Source organism: Diceros bicornis, chromosome 22 (genome assembly GCF_020826845.1).
Source record: "Diceros bicornis minor isolate mBicDic1 chromosome 22, mDicBic1.mat.cur, whole genome shotgun sequence".
In the NCBI taxonomy this organism is placed as follows: domain Eukaryota; kingdom Metazoa; phylum Chordata; class Mammalia; order Perissodactyla; family Rhinocerotidae; genus Diceros; species Diceros bicornis.
This window is the reverse complement of record NC_080761.1, coordinates 28,961,127-28,981,582: the sequence shown is the minus strand read 5'-3', so window position 1 is coordinate 28,981,582 and position 20,456 is coordinate 28,961,127. Positions and strand designations below refer to the sequence as shown.

At 41.0% G+C, this 20,456-nt stretch overlaps 1 protein-coding gene across 3 annotated transcripts in view; it reads right to left on the bottom strand.

The window, feature by feature from the left end:
• JAK2 (Janus kinase 2) overlaps positions 1–15,502 on the bottom strand; it is a 156,327-nt gene extending 140,825 nt beyond the window's left edge. The window contains exons 1-2 of one of the 3 annotated variants that reach the window (XM_058565750.1): positions 15,421–15,502; positions 15,038–15,116 (exon numbers count right to left, since the gene is read on the bottom strand). The gene's annotated coding sequence lies outside the window, so the exon portion shown is untranslated. Of the gene's footprint in view, positions 1–5,464; positions 6,791–15,037; positions 15,117–15,420 lie in introns of those variants that run through there. The other 2 variants (XM_058565751.1, XM_058565752.1) reach the window with 2 other exon arrangements.
• Positions 15,503–20,456: the final 4,954 nt, after the last annotated feature.

The following is a 20,456-nucleotide window of genomic DNA, read 5'->3' as shown; positions in this document are numbered from 1 at the left end:
CAATGTGTAGATGCCTTTATTTCATTTTTATGTCATACTTCTCTTTATATTTGGATCTTACTCCTTCAAAATGACTTAAAATGTTTTCAAGTGCTTGTAAATACGCTCTTTAAAAATCACTGCTATTAGCTCTTCTTCATGCTCTTCTTACTCATCTCCTTACACATTTGAAGTTGGACATTTCCAGTAATTTCTCTGATGCATTTTAAATCCATCCTCTTCAATTATTTCTATACCAAAAAATTTTTCAGATATGTACATCCTTTCTAAACCTAATATCTAAGCAAAAAACAATAAAGAAAATAAAGACTGATAAACTTGATTACATAAAATTATAAACATCATAATCAAAGGTTTTTTAAAACCTGAGAAAAAAACATTTTCTACAAAGGTTTAGTATACTAATACAAGCAACTGTTACAAATCAATAAGAAAACAGACAAAGAACATGAATAGGCATGTCACAAAAGAAATGCAAACAATTCCCTAAAATGAAAACACAATCAACATCATTAATAATCAGAGAAAAATAAATAAAAATGCGATATTCTTTCTTTCCTACCAGACTGGCAAAGATTAAGAAGATTGGCAATACCCAGTGTTGGCAAGGATATGAAAAAACAAGAATATCTAAGAAATTGTCCTTTTAAAAAGGACAAGAATAGTGGGATGCATATCTAAAAATTCTATGAAACACTGTTTATAATAATGAAAAAAATTTTAATGACATTAAAGAGATCTGATACATGAACTATGGTACACTTAGCCAATAAAATACTATGAAGACATTAAAAATGATGTCCATTGGCTTATCTTTAGCATTATATCCTGTGCATAGCACAAAATGGACAGTGAATAAGTATTTACTGAATGATTGATTACATTAATGATTTATTTAATGAATGGTTGATTAAATGCTGACTGATTGGTTAAGTGTGTAGGTGGGTGAGTGAGTGACTGACCAACTGAGTGACCCACTGAGTAACTTGAGTGACTGACTGACTAGCTGAATGAATAAGTGACTGACAGTCTGAGTGAGGAGTGAGTAACCAGCCAAGAGACTAACCAACTGACCAAATGAGTGATCAACTGACTGAATGAGTTGAGTGACCCTCTGACTGAGTAAGGAAAGGACTGAGCGAATAAATGATTGAATGAATAAATCTCTAATCACTGAAATGGAAAGATCTCCACAATACACTGTTTAGTTAAAACAGCTCAAATTAGAATGAACAGGGTGACCCTCTTCATTTAAAACTATATTTCAATGTCACTGTATAGAAACATCCAGAAAGATATTACAACTTATTAAGCAAGTTCTGTCAATCACAAGTAGCACTTGCAATCCTTTTTGCCCCTTTGATTGATGAATGTAATTTTTAAATAACCACTTTTATTCACTTGAATTTTTCTATTTGAAAACAGTGTTTAAAGCTTGTATACTACTATTGCCTCTTAAAACAGTGTATAAAACATATGCAAATATATATATTTTAAAACAACATCATGATTCTTTCACATAAGAAGCAAGGGATCTAAGATAAATACTAACTCAGTTTTGAGGCTTTGTGAAAGAAGAGGATGAGAACAGCTACACATTTAAGGGATACTGAGGTGAAACTTCATCATTTTACCTTGGGCCAGTCACAGAAGTATATACCTAACAGGCACCAATTTAAGATCTCCTGAGAAATCTGATGCCATGGTTTATATATAAACAGAAAGGGGAGAAAATGTAAATTATTCTGCAAATTTATCCCCTTCCCCTATTTTTAGTCTTAGGAGCAGACTTGGAGCTACTCCTTAGAATCATGCTTAATGACGACTACAGAGGAAAAGGTAGACTTAAAAAGTATAACGCACACAGAAAAAAGTGTGAATAAAGATGGGGGAAAGTGCTTTAAATAGATCTTTGAAAGTTGGGGTTTTTTCCCCTTAAGATCTCATTTCAAAACCATCACATCCTAAGCCTATAGTACCAAGAAATTTTTTTTCAGTTTTTTTTAATTTTAAGAAGTGATGAGTTTGCCTATAGAAAATAAAATTGCACAGTAAATTTAATTCTCCTGTTGAAGTACTTAAAACTATCTTTTGCTATTGACATTGAAAAAAATCTGAAAGTTATTTAAATCAGTATGAATTTAAGTTCATATTTATTTTAAAAATACTGCCATGCCAAAAGAATCCTAGTTTAGACACTACTCTGAAATAATTATTTAAAGATTATAACGCATCAGATAAAAAATAAAATTAAGCATTTATGGATAAATAAGCAAAGAACAAGGAATACATAAACATGTAGATGAAACCTAATTCTCTAGACACTGAAGCATTTTCTATTTTGGATGGAGTTCACTTCTTCACTAACCCATCATGAATCAGATAGATTATAATATAATTCACTATTTTCTTCTCTGGGTCATTCCCTAAGGCCTAAAATCCTCTCCTAACGAATCTTTCCATGTTAAATCTTTGTAAAAACAACATACCTAATTATACAGAGCAGTATCCGTCCATTGCAAAAGCTTAAAAAATATTATTCTAAGTTCAGTTTTTCAAAATATTAAATTACAAAATCCAGATTCACTTTTAATTCTATCTTCTCTGATCTGGTCAATTATCCAAAAATCTGATAATTCACCCTTAAGTGAACGTCTCCCTAAGGAGTTCCAATATGGACTGCCATTATGAAGTGACAAATTTCTCTTCGTATGCAAATCTGATACAGATAAAACCATACTGTGAACTGTTAACAATTTAAGGCCAAAAATAGATTAATAAGAGCAAATTCATAAGTTAGCAAATACTCATTTATTAAATACAAAAAATAACACCTCACAATAAAGCCAAAAAAAGGTAAAATAAAAATGGAAAAACCAAGGTTAGATCCAAGTTTAAAAATAAAAATAGGGGCCTGCCCGGTGGCACAAGCGGTTAAGTGCGCACGCTCCGCTGCGGCGGCCCGGGGTTCGCTGGTTGGGATCCGGGGCACGTGCCCACGCACTGCTTGGCAAGCCATGCTGTGGTGGCGTCCCATATGGAGTGGAGGAAGATGGGCACGGATGTTGAGCCAGGGCCGGTCTTCCTCAGCAAAAGAGGAGGAGGACTGGCAGATGTTAACACAGGGCTGATCTTCCTCACAAAAATAAATAAATAAACAAAAATAAAAATAAAGAGGGAAATTGAATGGAAGTAATTAAATTGAATAATTGGCACAAAGATCTGCTTTAGTTTCTAAACTGCTAACTTACTCATTTTTTTTCAAACATATGAATACCTCCCATATGCTAAACATTATACAGGATCTGAAAATAAAGAAACTAGTAGAAATATTCCCTGACCTAGAACTCATAGTATAGTTTCACAAAAGCCATTGTTGGAACAAAACAGTCTGGAAATAGACTCAACTATACACACAATTTACAATACTAGCATTTCACAGCAGCAGATAAAAGATGGATTATTCAACAAACAGCACTGGAACAACCAGACAACCACCTGAAGGAAAAAAGTTGGATCCCATCTTACACCTTGCACCAATATAAATTCCAGATGGATCAAGAAAACATGAGAGTTTCAAAAACATAATTTCAGGGCTGAGAAGGGATCTAAGTATGATTTAAAAAAAAAAAAACAAAAACAGAAGTAATAAAAGGGATGACTGACAAAAAGAATAGCATAAAAACCAAAAATGTATGCATAACAAAAAAACACACTGTGAACAGTCAAAAAAGACAACCTGGGGAAAATATTTACAATTCATTTTACAAACACAGAGCTATTTTCCTTAGTATAGCAAGAGCTCCCACAAATCAAAGTAAAAGGTCAACAATCCAATAGGAAATGGGCCAGGATATGAGTGAACAGTTCCCAGAAAATGAAAATTTAAAGCAAATTAAAATTATAATGAGATTCTATTTTTCTCGTCTCAAATTGGAAAAGATGAAACCATCTGAAAACAGGTGCAGAAAAGTATAAACTGGCATTTGTATGGAATTTCGGCAATATTTATTGAAACTAATAAAACATACCACTTTTTTTGTGTGTGTGAGGAGATCAGCCCTGTGCTAACATCTGCCAATCCTCCTCTTCTTTTGCTGAGGAAGACCGGCCCTGGGCCAACATCGGTGCCCATCTTCCTCCACTCCATATGGGACACCGCCACAGCATGGCTTGCCAAGCAGTGCATCAGTGCGTGCCCAGGATCCGAACCAGCGAACCCCGGGCCAGCGAACCCCGGGCCACAGCAGCAGAGCAGGCGCGCACTTAACCGTTTGTGCCACCCAGCCCGCCCCAAAACATATCACTTTTGAATCAGCAATTCCTCTTCTACTAAATCTATAGTTATGGTCACATACATGCAAACTGACATAGGTACAAAAATATTTACTACTTTTTGAATTGTTAAATATTTAAATGTCTCACCAGTTCAGAAAGCAAATAAATTTAAGAAAATCAAAACAAGAGACAGATATAGACAACCCTTTCAAAGAGTTTTGCTCCACAGGGGAGAAGGAAATGGGGCAGTAGCCTGAAGAGAATGTGGAGTCAAATAATGGCATAAATTAGGAATTGGCAAACTACAGCTCACAGGTCAAATTCAGCCAGTTGCTTGTTTTTATAAATAAAGCTTTACAAAACTGCTTGTTTTACAAGTGAAGCTTTACATGCCCATTCATTTATGTATTGTCTATGGTTGATTTTGCACCCTAAGATAGAGCTGAATAGTTGCAATAGAGACAATCTTGCCTGCAAAGCCTAAAATATTTACCATCAGGTCCTCTAAAGAAAAACTTTGCCAATCTCTGGTTTTAATCAGTGATTCTCAGTCTGGTCCCCAAACCAACATCAGCATCACCTGGGAACTTGTTAGAAATGCAAATTCTCAGGTCCCATTCCAGACCCACTGAATCAGAAATTCTGAGGGTGGGGCCCAGCAATTTGTTTCAACAAGCCCTCTAGATAATTCTGATAAGAACCACTGGGTTAGGGAACAGTTCTAGTAAAGCCAGGAACAGATGAGGACCCATCTGGGGTTTGTGTTCACAAGTTTAAAGGGGCTTGAGGAGACTTGCTGGAAGCCTAACAGGTCCCAAGGAGGCTGTCAGTGGGGGCTTAAAGGAAAGTGAGGAAAATGCTACTGAAAGCTGAATAAAAGGAGATCTTTTGTTATTAAGTAGTGGAAAGTTTGGCAAAACTATCGCCTATGGTAACACGAAAAATAAAATATATACTTAACGAATTAAGGAGATTCTAGGTAGAATGTAGAAGCAGCTGGCTTCTTCTAGCTGCCTTTATAATTGAGAGAGCAGAGAGTGGAATTTCAAAGAAATGTAAAGGGCTCAGGACAGTCTTTTCAGCCAGCAGTGTTCTTAAAGTAAGAAAGAGCCTCAGGGCAAAGATCAAATCTAGAGTGGGACTGTAAAATCCATTGTTAAGACCTCAGAAAGATCTAAATTAGTACCTTATAGATCCTTTCAGAAGAAAGATTATCCAAGGATCTTCTCCAGCTATTCCACTACTGGGTATCTACCCAACGAACCTGAAATCAACAATCCAAAAAGGCTTATGCACCCCTATGTTCATCACAGCATTGTTCACTATAGCCAAGACATGGAAGCAACCCAAGTGTCCCTCGACTGATGACTGGATAAAGAAGATGTAGTATAGATATACCACGGAATACTACTCAGCCATAAAAAAAGACAAAATCATCCCACTTGCAACAACATGGATGGACCTGGAGGGTATTATGCTAAGCTAAATAAGCCAGAAAGAGAAAGACAAACACTGCATGATTTCACTCATATGTGGAAGATAAACCAACACATGGACAGATAGAACTGTTTGGTGGTTACCAGGGGCAAGGGGGGTGGGGGGTGGGCACAAGGGGTGGAGGGATGCATTTATATGGTGACTGACAAACAATAATGTACAACAAAAATTTCACAATAAAAAAAAAATTATCTAAGGATCTTAAGGGTGTTGTTCCACAGCAGCCACACAGCAAGCTAAGGTAGGAAAAATCTCCTCTCAGAAGAGATTTGTGGGTATGGCTTTTGTCTGATGGAATAGATTATGAACTGATACACAACCAGTCCACAAAGTTCTTAAGGGAATTATATTAGCTTAGAATGGAAGAGACTAACTATACAAAATGAAAAGGAGGCCTTTGGATCCTGAACCACTATAGGCAGAAAGCAAGCTCACAAGATTACTCAGTTTCAAACACAGGTCAATTCTTCTGGGGAAAAAAGAACAATTCAGAAGGTGAAACCAGAGACCAAAAGAAAAGGCCATGGCCCACTAAGAACAACTTCTGGGGAGTAGGACTGAGCCCTAATCAAAGAACTGACAACATGAGCCCTGCTGGGTTTCAGAATTGCTGTAGACTGCCCTATAACTCCCTTGTTCCTCTTTTTGAACAAGAATGTCTACTGCAGTTAATATGTGCCTTTCCAATCTCGTATGTTAATTATGTGGGGGCATATTACTTGTCTCTTCACACGTCTTCAGTTAAAGAGGAACCATTCTCAAGAAACCATACCCAAGGAAGCTCATCTGCATCTGGACCTGATTTAGATGATGACATAGTGGATTCCGAGTTGATGTTATGACGGGATGTGAATTAGAGGTCTCTGAGGAGGAGGTTAGTATAATTTGCATGTATTTTGGAGAGATACGAAGTGTGGCAAAAGGGCAAACTATGGCAATAGTAATGTCCAGAGATAGCCATATCAATATCTCCCATGCCACATGTTTTTTTCCACAATGTGACCTTCCTCTCCCCAATTAATAAGTAAAGTCTAATTCCACCCCCTCCCCACTGCCATGTTCACTGAAAACACTTGCTTTTAAAAACCATGACTCATCATGCAAGAAAACCAACTACCCCGAGGCCTCCATGTTGTAAGGAAGTCCAGGCCACATGTACATGCTCCAGTTAACAGCTCTCAGTCAACAGCCAGCATCAACTACCAGTCATGTGAGTGAAGACACCTTCAGATAATTCCAGTCCCCACCTTCAAGTTGCCCCCAGCCAGCAAGACTTCCCAACTAAGATCCTCAACATTGTGGAGCAGAAACAAGCCATCCCTGGTGTGCCCTATTTTAATTATTGACCCATAATATCTGTGAGTCTAGTAAAGGAGTTGTTATACATTACTAAGTTTTGGGGTAGTTTTGTCACACAGCAATAGCAACCAGAATATATACTGATGGAAATTATAGAGGGAAAAATTGAGAATGCAAGAAAAGGAGGGAGAAATACAGTGTCAAAGTCCTTGAAGACAAAAGGAGATGGGCTCCTCTACACAAGCAGATGGAGAAGCCTTAGATGGCACATTAAACAGTTCATTCACTGTAAAGGGGAAAATGGCGGCATTTAGGTACAGATACAGAATGGGAACGGGGGGGTCTACTGATGATGGATTATGTTATTTAGAAAGACAGAAGTAAGCACCAGAAGACACTGTTATATGATTTGAAAGTGGTTTCCTGGAGAACAGGAATCAGGATGGGTGAGGGGCAAGGGGCTGCTGTTTTCTGTTATAAACATTGGTAAGCCATTTACGTCTTAAATTTTATACACATTTTACCATGTGATTTACCAGGTTTACTTTAAAAGGTAAACAAAGTTTTAAAAAAAGATTTAGTCTGCTCCTTCATTTTCCAAATGAGGAAAAAATAAGGTTCAATGATTATGCGACTTGCTCAAAATTACACACCATGCTGACAGCAGTAAGTCCCTGATCTCCTGATTTCTAAAACAGTGCACTTCCTCACATCGCATTGCCTTTCATATTACAAAAATATTACCTAGTCGGGGACGGCCCTGTGGTGTAGCGGTTAGGTGCGTGCACTCCACTGCTGGCGGCCCGGGTTTGGATCCCGAGCGCGCGCCGATGCATCGCTTGTCAGGCCATGCTGTGGCGGCGTCCCACGTAAAGTGGAGGAAGATGGGGACGGATGTCAGCTCAGGGCCAGTCTTCCTCAGCAAGAGGAGGATTGGCATGGATGTTAGCTCAGGGCTGATCTTCCTCACAAAAAAAAAAAAATTACCTAGTGGCATTACATTTCATAATCAGAATTTATTAAACTAAAATCATTTAATAAGCAACAATGAATGCCCTCTTCCCAAGGACTGACACCAAAAAAAGCAGACAGAAAGATGTCCTTGGGAAGATCAAAATAAGCATTTGAGCTAAAACAAACAGCCCATGGACTATCTCAATCTAGTTCACCTGTAGTAGCTATACCATACAGGCTTCAAAAACAGATAATGCTTCCTTTTGCCCTTTCCAGTTCTCCTAATCTGAACATTCTTAATCATGCCACCTTCAGTTTTCTATGTTATCTACCAAGAATTTCTCTTTCCTTTTAGAAATTAATACCTTATCATTTTATTCGGATCTTACCAGCACAAAAGCATCCAGAGGTCACTTGTCTAACCTGCTAAACCACTGAATGTCTAATGCTAACCACTGAATGTCTAATTATTCAAATAATACAAGGCTAATGCCCACAAAGAATAACAGTATCTGTGTAGTGTGGTATGAGAGGACACCGATGAACGACAAACACTCTGTTGAAAAATACCTCCCAGTCTTTCTTATGCCTAAAATTCTCATTATTAGTCCCAATGACGCAGACCTTTGGATAGAAGTCTCCACTGATCACCTAAAAGTCAAATCCAAAGATCGTTTGTTATACTAGAGAGAATAAAATATTAACAGTGGCTATTTCTGCAAGGAGAAACTATAAGCAATTTTTTTCTTTCTTTTGCTTTTCTAGATTTCATATTAGGAAAACCACAAGTACACATTTTTAAGGCCCTTTTTCAGTTCTGATTCTCATTTCTTGGCAGTGATCAACAACGATCAACTTGTTAATCACTCCCACCTTCTTAACCTACTCACCCACTTGCCTCTCATACTAACTGCTCCTTCTTTGTCTCCTTTGCCAATTCCTCTTCTTTCACCCACTTCTAATTATGTGCAATTCCCAAGGCTCAATCTCAGGTTCACTGCTCTTCTCTCTGAGCACCCCAATTCCAGCCTGAAATTTCTCTACCAAGTTCTAGTTATATGTCCCACTGTATATCTATTTTAACTTGCCTATCACACTGTCACCTCAAACTCAACATATCCAATATATAAGCCCAGCTGTCTGTATCCCCTCACCAGCTACTAATATTTTCATACTTATTTCTGTCAGTACTGCCATTAATAAAATTCTAGTTCTTTTTTTGTCACTAACTAGGTAAGTAACTTTGGACACATTTTTAAATCTCTCTGGGTCTCAGATTCCTAATGCACAAAATGTACAGACTGGCCCAGATGTTCTCAGATGTCTTGGAGTTCCAACACTCTTTGATTTCCTTTGTCACTGAGGATCATAACTTCAAAGTCATCTCTGATTACTCCTCTTCCTCCCCCAACCAAATCCTCCTTTCTTACCCAGTCCATAACGAAGTCTTATGTGACATCTCTCCAGCCCTATCTCCACTAAATCCAAATCCTTATTACTTTAGGCCTAGATTATTTTCCTAGCTCTATCACTTCTCTTTCCAATTCATACTATACCTAGCACTGATGCTACTTTCCTAAAATACTTCTTTTAGCAAGCTCTTTCTCAATCCAAAACTTTTAAAGCTCCTCTGTTACCTATGGTGCAAAGTACATTCTTCTCATCCTAGCACTTAAATCCGTAATCTAATTCCAATCTACATTTTCAACCTGATTTCTTACTACTCTTCCACACAAACCTTCATTTCAGTCAAGTTGTTCTATTTACTATTCTCTGAACATGTCATGCATATTTTGCCTTTGTTTACCCCCTACACAAGTTCTTTCCTCTTATGCAAAATCAAATCCTGCCCAGTTTTGATTCCAAAGCCTCTCTGAGGGAGCCTTCTTTGCACACTTCAGCTCTAAGTGGTCTCAAATACCTATAACTTTTACTATTTATCTTATTTCTCCAACTACATTTTAAGTCCTCAGAGAAAGGAATCCATTTTATAGTTTTCTGCATCTCTTTTGGACATAGCAAAGTACCTTTGACATTGTAGATATTAATAAATATTTGTTTCATGACTGACTAAAGTTCCTTTTTAATACACAGCATTTATTGAATGCTCCCCGTGTGCTCAGCACTGTGTGTGTGTTTTTTTACATCTAGGTATTGTTCCACAAGGCATACACAATCAACTTGAAAAGATATGGCTAACACCAGGAAAATAACTATCAAACAACCAAAGCATGGTATATAATTAAACTGTGTGAAGTTATTCAAAACTAAAAGAACTATAGAAATATACAGAGGAAAAAAGCAATATTTAGTGAGAAACAGTTTCATAAATGAGGTGAAATTTTTACTGGGAGTATAGTAGTACAGTCATGCATCTCTTAACAACGGGGATGTGTTCTGAGAAATGCATCCTTAGGCAATTTCATCGTTTTTTGAACACCACAGAGTATACTAAAGGGGAACAAAATTTGCCACCCCAAAATGTGTCTCTTTAACATGAGGATTATTTGAGGCTGATTATTTTTAAGAAACAAAAGACTGAGAAAGTTTTTGTTACCTCCCTCTTAACTGCCTAAAAGTGTTAAGATTAAAAAATCCTGTCTCAGGAAGCGAGCTATCACCTTAATATAACACGAACTAGTTGGCAGACAGAGAGGAACCTAGCCTGTTTGTTGGGCTCCCCTCTGTTTCTGTGTGGCCAAAGAGACATTTGTTTTCCAAATGTTTGCTCCTTTTCACCTACCTGAGAATTGCCTTCCTTCCCATTGAAGTCCCTGATTTTCCCCACCCTCAACAACTTCTTTTGTCTTTAGCTGAGGGTGTTATTTAAGCTGCGGGCTTCAGCCATTTTGGTGAGTCACTCAGTTTTCCTGGGTTTCTCCCATGTATACATGTTATTAAACTTTTGTTTTTCTCCTATTAATCTGTCTCATGTCAATTTAATTCTTAGACCAGCCAGAAGAACCCTGAAAGGGTAGAGGAGAATTTCTTCCTCCTCTACAGTACTTACACAAACCTAGATGGTATAGCCTACTATACACCTAGGCTCTATGGTACTAATCTTATAGGACCACCATTGTACATGCAGTCTCTCATTGACCAAAACGTCGTTATGCAGCACATGACTATAGTAATAGTAGTAATAATAATAGTGATAATAAATAATTATAATAATAATAGCTAACACTTAAGAGTGCTCAATGTGCCAGGCACTGGTCTGGAGGGCTTTTCATATATTAACTCACTTACTTCTCACTACAACTCTGGGGAAAAAGTACTACAATTCTCATTTTTCAGATGAGGAGACTGAGGCCCTGCTCAGTTATTCCACAACTAGTGAGTGGTGCAATAGGGTGTAGAATTGGGCTTGGTGAAAGAAGGAAGGAAAACATGAGTGAAAGTTAAAAGACAGAATAAGCACAGCTGTTACTAGAAAAGTATGGAAAGCAGCTTGCAAGACTACAGGCAGAGAATGCTTGTTAAGGGTCCTTAGACAAAAGACTGAATAAATAAGGCAGGGATTGATGATCGAGTATCTTGAAAGCCAGGAAACGGAAGTTAAATTTAGTAGGTAGAAAGCGGGAAGGCACTGAAAATTTGAAGGCAAGAGAATGCCACAATAAGGAGTACTAGAGTGACATTTCTATTGAGGATAAATAGAAGAAAGATGTAGGGCCTGGCCCTTGCTTGCTCAGCAAGAGCCCACAAGCCCCTTGCAACCATGGCCTTCTGGCTCCCTTCCTGGCAGGCCACCCAGCTGCTGGGATTTGTAACAATCCAGGGCCCGGCCAGCCCGGACCCTACCTTATCTCACATAAAGAACATCACGTCTTAAAGCGACACAGAGCCCCTCCACGTGAGCTACTGTTCCTGGGAACGCTGGTCGTACCAAGGACAGCCCCTCTTGGCAAGCATATGGCCTTTGCGTCCCCTGCCTATATAAGCAACCCCTCCCCAGCCGTGGTTGTAGGTGCACGAGGCTGTCCAGCCGGCCGCCACTAGACTCCTCTATAAATAATTCCCAATAAACTTATATGTCTCGTTCGCTGTCTCCAGGTCTTTTCTTTGGTCTCTCTGCAACCTATCCCGCACTGCTCACCCAACTGGGCGTGCGGCCAGACAGAAGAGATGCTGGACTGTGAGAGGTTGATATGACTTTCAATATTCTAGGCTGAGGAAATGAGTCCTGGGATTCAGGTGATAAAGTGGGGGAAGCAGAGACATGAGAGACAAAAGAAATATGGATACGACATGTTGAATGGATTAATATAAGAGGTAAATGAAAGAGGTAGTTTAAAGATGATGCCTAATTTAAAGCCTGTATGACCAGGAGAGAAGGAAATTACAAAGGGTATAAAAATAATGATTTTCATTTGGAGCATGTTGAATTTAAGGTGATGGTCAAAAATACTAGTAGAAGACCAGTACTGGAAAAACCAGGAAGTGACCAGAATGACAAGTAAGCAATAGGATTAGTTTTAAAATGAAAAAACTGGGCAGAAGCTACAAAGATATTAAATAGGAGAGGAAATATATTAAGCTATGATCAGCTGGTACTAGCTCTGTATCAATAATTTTACCAATAATTATATCAATAATTTTGGTGGGGAGGAAGATCAATTAGTGACCAACATTTAAAAATGCAGTTTTTCCATTAAAAAAAAATTTTATCAGAAAAAGCAACCAAAAGCTAAGGCAGAGGTTCCCGAACCTTCTCCATTTAGAGAGTCCTTAGTGTTAGTAATTTTTTCACTGCATCCCTACGCCAAAAGAAATACTAAGTAGGTGGGCTCAAACCAGTAAGTGTTTATTTATTTATTTATTTATTTATTTGTGAGGAAGATCAGCCCTGAGCTAACATCCATGCCAATCCGCCTCTTTTTGCTGAGGAAGACCAGCTCTGAGCTAACATCTATTGCCAATCCTCCTCCTTTTTTTTTTTTTTCCCCAAAGCGCCAGTAGATAGTTGTATGTGATTAGTTGCACATCCTTCTAGTTGCTGTATATGGGATGCGGCCTCAGCATGGCCGGAGAAGCGCTGCATCAGTGCGCGCCCGCCAGGGATCCGGCCGGGCCGCCAGTAGCAGAGCGTGCGCACTTAACCGCTAAGCCACAGGGCCGGCCCCTCAAACCACTAAGTGTTAAAGTCCTTACAACTTAGTGCCTGTTGCGCATTGTACAACTTCTCAAACCTTGGAACCAAATTGGACAACATCACGTTCTCATTTCCTGTATCACACTGATTTTCATGCAGTAGTCACTTTTTATCAGAGCAACCTCTAAAAATAATAGCTTTGCAAAGACACGACATTGTAGAAAGGAATGTGTCAATCTAATGTTGAAACTGTCAACTATCTCAAACTAATAGTTCAATCCTGAGTTCACTGGTGCTCTAGGGCACCTCAGCACACAGTTTGGGAAACTGGGAGCAAAGGGAAAGGTCCTAAAAAGAGGGGGGAAAAATGTAATGGAGGAGGAGCAAAAGAAAGTTCTTAGCACAGTGAACCACAAGAGGGCAGCACAATAGTTGGTAGGGGCAGCACAAGGGGAAAGGGAGTGTTAAGGAGAAATGATACGAGTCAAATCTTTCCATAAAAAGGCTACAAGACCCCTTAACCAGTTCAAGACCTAAAAGTCCTTTTTCCCCTTTTACTAAAGAGGAAGAAACACTGGTCACTGGCAGATCACTTTATGCAGAGTCATTGTGCCCTTCTTTGAATCTCCTTTGCCTGCCCAGCCATGATAGCAGCCAAGAGTTATACAGTAGTCAAGCAATGTACTGCTTTGCATGCATAATCTTATTCAATCCTCACAACAATCTTATAAGAAAAGTGAGGCTCAAAGGGACTTTAAATAATACAACTATTAAGTGATAGGAACACTCGGATTCAAACCCAGATCTGACTCTAAAGCCAATGCTCTCTCCTATTCTGCCTCAAAGCATCTCATCTTTCAGCAATAGCCAGGTGAAGCAGAGAAAACATATCATATTCCCTTCCTATACCTAAGACACTTGTCTCAAAGCACTAGGAAAAAACAGAAAATGAAACAAGCTTTTCCTTAACCAGTCCCTAAAACATGCTATAAACCCCAAACACAGGACACTCAGTTAAAGCAAAAACAAGCATTATGTGCTTATCTACTCAGCAAGTACTGCAGCTTTCCTGGACAGGTAAATACTGTACTATTAAGGCAAGTGTTGGACACATCCAGGTTACAGTTACACACTAACAGATATGTGCCCATACAAGCAAGTGATTCTCACACTTGAAGTGGTAAAAGGTGAAGTGGGTGGGGAAAGGGAGGCCAAAGGTTGGTTATTCATCTTCGAATCTGCTGGGTGTTATATCAGAATGTGCAGTAGCCCAACAACTCACTCCTACAAACCTATTATGAAACCAAAAGCAATCGTCATCTCTTTTATTCCCACTTCTGGTTTCCTTTTCCACATTTCCCCTCCCCTCTATGACATACTCAGCCCCTTCTATCCTTTCATTCAGAGAAAAGGAGTTTCTCTTGACAGATTAATAACCACCGGAAAGCAAACTGGGTAAATTCAACTGACACAGCAAACTTAGGCAGATAACACCACCCAGGAAGCATTCAATGGGGTAGCAGAAACCCCAGCAAGAAAGGCGGCCTGTCAATATAGGTATCTCTTATTACTTGAAAATGTTCCTCTTTGGAAAATTAAGACTCTCTGGCTGCTTGAGGAGAAAAGGTAACCGACGACGTTTCCTCTGCAAAGCCATGTTATTTGAACAATCAGCAGAGAAAGAAACTATGAATGTTTCTTAAAGGGTCTAAGAGCCACAACAAATAAACACCCCCAAATTACCCTCCCAGACCAACATTAAAAGTTCCGCACTGCCATTTTCAAAGGAGCAGGCAACAATGAGCCCTGCCTGTCGACACACGCTTCCAACCTTCCTACGCACGCACTCACAGCTAGAGACACCCTCTCCTTTATTGCAGCGCTAAAGGACAGCAGCCAGGAACGCATACCCACCGCCGCGGGAAGGGGAGGAAGGGCCTCTTTTTCTGAAGAGAAACAGTTCACATCTTGGTCCCTTGCCTGCTTCTGAAACCTAGAAAAAGAAGCAGCAGTTACCACCGTAGAAATCCTGGGAAAACAGATGCTCGTTTCTAGGCTGTTTAGATGTCTATAATATTTTAAAGAGGGAGAAGTAAAGGGGGTGGGGGAATATCAGGCACACACAGACGCAAATATCAACAGCAAGACACTCCGTTGTAGGTTTCCTCTTAAAGAGGAAGATTTTCTTGCTGAGAAGTTGACTACCACTAGTAGTGGGAAAGCGGGGATCAGGAGGTGAGGAAGAGGAGGAGAAACAACTGCTGCCCCCCACCCAGAAGCCAGGCAACAACACTCACCCGCTGCCCGGATCGGACGACGAGGACGCGCCCCCAAGCCCGCAGGGGCTGCTCCTACTCAGCGCCTCCGGTCGGCCAAGATCTGCGAAGCCCCCGGAGCGGGCACGGTTCCGAGCGTCGCCAGCCTGGGACCTCCGGGCCCTCCCGCGCGGGTTCGGCTCCCACTCACATCCCTCGGCGGCGAGGACCCGGCCTCTCTCGCTGTGCGGAGGCAGCTCTCCGCCTCGACGCGCGCCGCAAGTTCGGGCCCAGGAGCCGAGCGGCCGAAGCGGCGGCGGCGCGAACTCCCGAGCGAGCCGGGCGCCGGCCCAGCCTGTCAGCGCCCAGGGAGGCCGTTAGCGGCGGCCGCTGCTGCCCCCTTCTGCTCCTCTTCCTCTCTCCTTCCTGCAGCCCACACCACTCCCACTACAGGCAGCCGGGAAGCCCGTCACAGTCGTCGTCTCCACCCTCTCCCGGGCCACACTCTCTTCTCAGCGCCCCAGGCGACACGGGCTCAGACGTTTGTGTCCCACTCAGCCTCCCAGATGGCCTCCAGTCGGGCGGCCGGTTCTCGGCTGACTGAGGCCGTCACCGACCCGGACCGGGGCGGGGCGGGAGTCTGGCGCGCGTCCTCGGACTGCGCGTGCGCCACTCCACCTGGGCGGTGCTTCTCCCGGCGCGCGCCGCGGGGCCGACGGGGGCGGGCCGCGCAAGACCGTGACCTCTCGGGAAGCCTGCGGGCGCGCGCGGAGATTTCCCGGGCGGCGGCTGGGCGTGAGGGGACCGGGAAGATGAGCTGGCGCGGGCTCTCTGGGCCCTGGGTCCTGGCAGCAGCTCGGTGCGCGCGCTGACGGGCGTGTATGTGGCCGCTGCCTGCCGTGGAGGCGGCTGGGAATGAGTCAGCCCGGCCAGGAAGGCGCCCCCTGCGCGCGGCCCGGCACCGCGCAGAGACTTTCCTCTCCCGCCTACTGTCATCTCCTTTCTGCTTTCGCTTCCACGTTCCGGGTGCAGCAAACCGTTCCTTCCCCAGTCCAGGCTGCTGGGACGAGGGGAAGTGGCGCCAAGAGTTGAGGCAACGCGTTCACACGCGCCGTTTCGTGCCAGTGCAATCTCGAGCGCCTGACTCTAATCCGTCACCTCTGCTGGAAAGGGGTGAGAGGGATGAGGCGCCCAGCTGCCTGCGGATGGGCAACAGGGCCCGGTGAATGAGGAGAAATAACTTCCACCATCCCAAAGAGCCTCATTCATTCATTCAACAAATATTTACAGAGCATTTACTAGGTGCCAGGCTGTAGGCCCCCACGGATGCTATGTGAACACAGCCCGCATTCTCCGTGTTCTGCTGGAGCTTGTATTTTGATAAAGCGACAAAAATGCCTTAAATGTATAATATGCTGGTGTATAATTGCCACTAAGAAAAATAATACCAAGTAAAGGAGTAGAAAGTGAGGAGGCAGTGTGCTATTTTAGTTAGGGTGGCCGTGAAAGACCTCCCAGAGTAACTGACATTTGAGCAGAGATCTGAAGGATGAGAATGAGCCAGTCCTGTGACTGTCTGGGAAAAGAGTTTCAGGCAGAGGGACTAGCAAAGGCAAAGACCCTGAGAAGGGAATGTGCTTGGCAAATTCAAGGACCAGGAAAGAGGTCACTGTGGCTGGAGGACAGTGAAGGAAGGGGGAGTGGTAAGAGGTGAGGCCAAAGAAGTAGCCTGTGAGCAGGACCTCTTTCTGTCAATTTGAAAGAATTGATGCATTTATAGCCCCTGTTTTCTCCATACACAAATGATGCTGCCATTCACCTCTAGTAATTAATGGTTTCTTTAAATAAACCTCACCAAAGCACCTCCTACATTTCTTCTTACATAAGACCCGTTGCAAAAGTTCTTTGAGCAAATGAGAGCAGGATAGGAAATGACTTGAATTTACACTGACTTCTTTAAAGTAAATAACTAGAGCCCTGTTTTCTCATAAGAGGGAAAGATTTACAGGGGAATTGTATTCCTATGGCTACTGTCTTAGAAGCAAAATATGCTGGAGAGTCCTTTTTTTTTTAATTTCTAAACAGAAATTAGAAATAGGAATTGTGACTCAATGGCAAATCTAAAATCTGCTTAGAATATTAAGGCTGAAATTACAAGCAGCAACCACCATGAGAGTTCCCTTTTCCTGCAGACAAAAACTGTGACTAGAGTTGAAACCAGAACACAGACCCACACAATGAAGATAAAGTGCTGAAGGTGGCCTTAGTGTCAGGGTTACAATGAAAAGCATCTGAACTGTGGAAATGAGAACATTCTCTCTTGTGAGAAAAAAAAAATGCCTGTTTTAGAACTCTGAAACAGTGCAGATACATTCATTGTAGTAAGTGATGTTTCTGTATTTCGCAATGACGTGTTTATTCAACCAGGCGTGGTATCTGTTACTGTCCACTGCCTGTTTGCAGGGAAAAGCCATTTGGAGCTAGTGAATATTGAGTTTCTTGGGGGGAAAGGGATTCTTTTTAAAATTAGTGATTTAAAATATGGATATGGAAGACAGGGTAGACAAGGGAACTATATTATTCATAGGCTTATAGAATTGAGAAATCAACCTACCCACGCAGAGAGATGAAGTGACTTGCTTAGTGTCTTTCAGATAGCGAAAGCCTCTCTCCCCACTAAGGCATTATGATTTTAAGCTAATACTACCCTGAAATGGTTAGCTCATTTCACTCTGTAGAGAATTTTTTAGCTCTTTAGATGATCCCTGGTAGTGACATATCTAGAAATTTGCTCCTAGGGCAAACATTTCAGAAAGTTTCCCCTATTCTTTGATCATGATAAAAGAGCATTCCAAGAAATCTGACCAAAAGTCTTTCACAACATTCTTTCACACAATATGGAGAAACAAGAAATGTGGGTTGGATGGTAACACATTTAGATTCAAAACTGATTGTATGGCCATATCTAAAAGTAAAAATCAGCAGCTAATTGTCAACTATGGGGTGGTGTGTAGTGGCATGTAGCAAGATTCTGTCCTTCCACTGTAGTAGAACATGGCAGCAGTGGTTCTTGACTGCCACTCCCAAACCCATGCCTGCAACAAGATCGTGACAGTACAAATGAGATGAGGCCTTGGCTTCTACCTCTTTTTAAAATTGTTAGGTAGTTTACATGCCAAGCCAAGTTTGAAAATCCATGGGTAAGGATTTAAGAACTTAAACTTGAGAGTCTGGCTAACCCAGGTTTGAATCACAGCTTTCACCAAGGAAGTCATTTAGATTTCTAAGCTTCCATTTCCTCATCAGTATAGTGGGAATAATAATATCTTCCTTGGAGAGTTGTTTTGAAGATTAGATGAAAAAGTATTTTTAAACCCTTAGCACAGTTATTAAATGCCTATTATGGTTATGGTACGGATAATTTACAGACATCACCAAGCTGGGAGGTATAAGAAGTATGTTGGATTTTCTTAGTGCTCCTGAAGCATTTGTCACAATTTATTGCATTACACAGAACCGTGTGGGCTGGAATGATAAGGGCTGAGTTGTAATAGATATAAATGCAAAGACCTGCATTTGGATTAAAAAAAACAACACTATGCCATTAAATGATGAAATAATGAAAACATTCTTAAGAAGAGCATAAATGTGGGAGCAAAAAAAGATATAGGAAAGTCCTTGAAGGGGAAACAGGCTCAAGCTAAGGGATTGGGGATAGATCTGGAAGTTAGTTTCTTTCCAAGATAGGGAAGATGTACTTTTCTGAAGGTAGAAAGGAAGTAGCTATGGAGAGAGGCTGATTTATCCCAGGTCTAGTAATATAAGCCAAAAGGCAAAGGCAGGAGTGTGAATCAGATAGACAGATGAGCAATCAATGTTCTTTACTTTAAATCATCCAGATATTTTAGGACTATTCATTTCAAAGTTTGGTTGGATATAGCAAAAAATTTTCCAGAACCTCCTCTGCACTTCAGCATATCTCTGTCTCTACCTCAATCCTCTCACTCTTCCTTATAATCCCAAAGCAAAAGGTGTTCCTGGCAAACTGGTCCCTGCTTCCCCTGAGATAACCACAGAAGTTTAATTTTAGTGCATGAAAACCAAACTAACTTCCCCCTCTGTAAGCCAGGAATTTTAATACCCTCCTTCAGGTGAGGATAATTGTTTGGCAAAATATGCAAAATGTCAATTATAATTATACTCTACAAAAAATTTAACTTAAAACAGAGGTATAACTACCAATTCATTAAAAATATTTTTCTTTGTAAAAGGATTCATACCAAGATTCACTCTTAAAAATAGAAATTTTCCTGGCCTAATTGTTAGTTTACAGAGCATTAATTCCTGAGTGCTTATTTAGATTCAAGGCTCTTCCCTCTTTCTCTGAGAACTTTCCTCCTCACCCAGAGTGGCCAGCCTCTAGCCCCTATGTTATTGTTCATGACCCTGCCCCCATGCCCCTTGATTGCACCATGAGTTGTCACCTGACTCAAGCTGAGCCAATCAGTGTCTCCCTCCTGGGGAAGTTGGAACCAGGAATCAAAGTCTGATTGCTCAGACTTTTTCGTTCACTTAAAATGAAGTTACCCATGCTCTAAAGTTAAAGCTGCCATTGTGAAGGTGCCATTTTTATTCACGTACATGGAGTTGCACAGAAAGCTGATTTGCTGTGGGAGAAAAGAATGACATGGACGGAAGAGAAGATAGAGAAAAAGAGAGAGAACATGCCAGGAATGAGTCCTCACAGCTTTTCAGTTTCCTCTTCCTTATAAGGCCCAAAGAAACTTCCTGTATTGGTATCTCAAAAATACTTCCTTATAACGTATTTCTCCTTTTTGCTTAAGCTAAATCTAGTAGTGTCAGAGTACTTGCAACGAAATAACCTGGAGTAAGACAGATATTATAGCACACTGATGAGAAGAAAAGAAAATGAAAAGAAAAAATACTCTCAAATTACAACAGGGAAAATGTATATCTTTTAAAAATCCAATTTACCCACAAATTTTGGAAGTCTATCTTCAAGCCAAAGCATAAGTATTAGTCACAATCTAAGACCCTACACGGAACCCAAAGGCTGG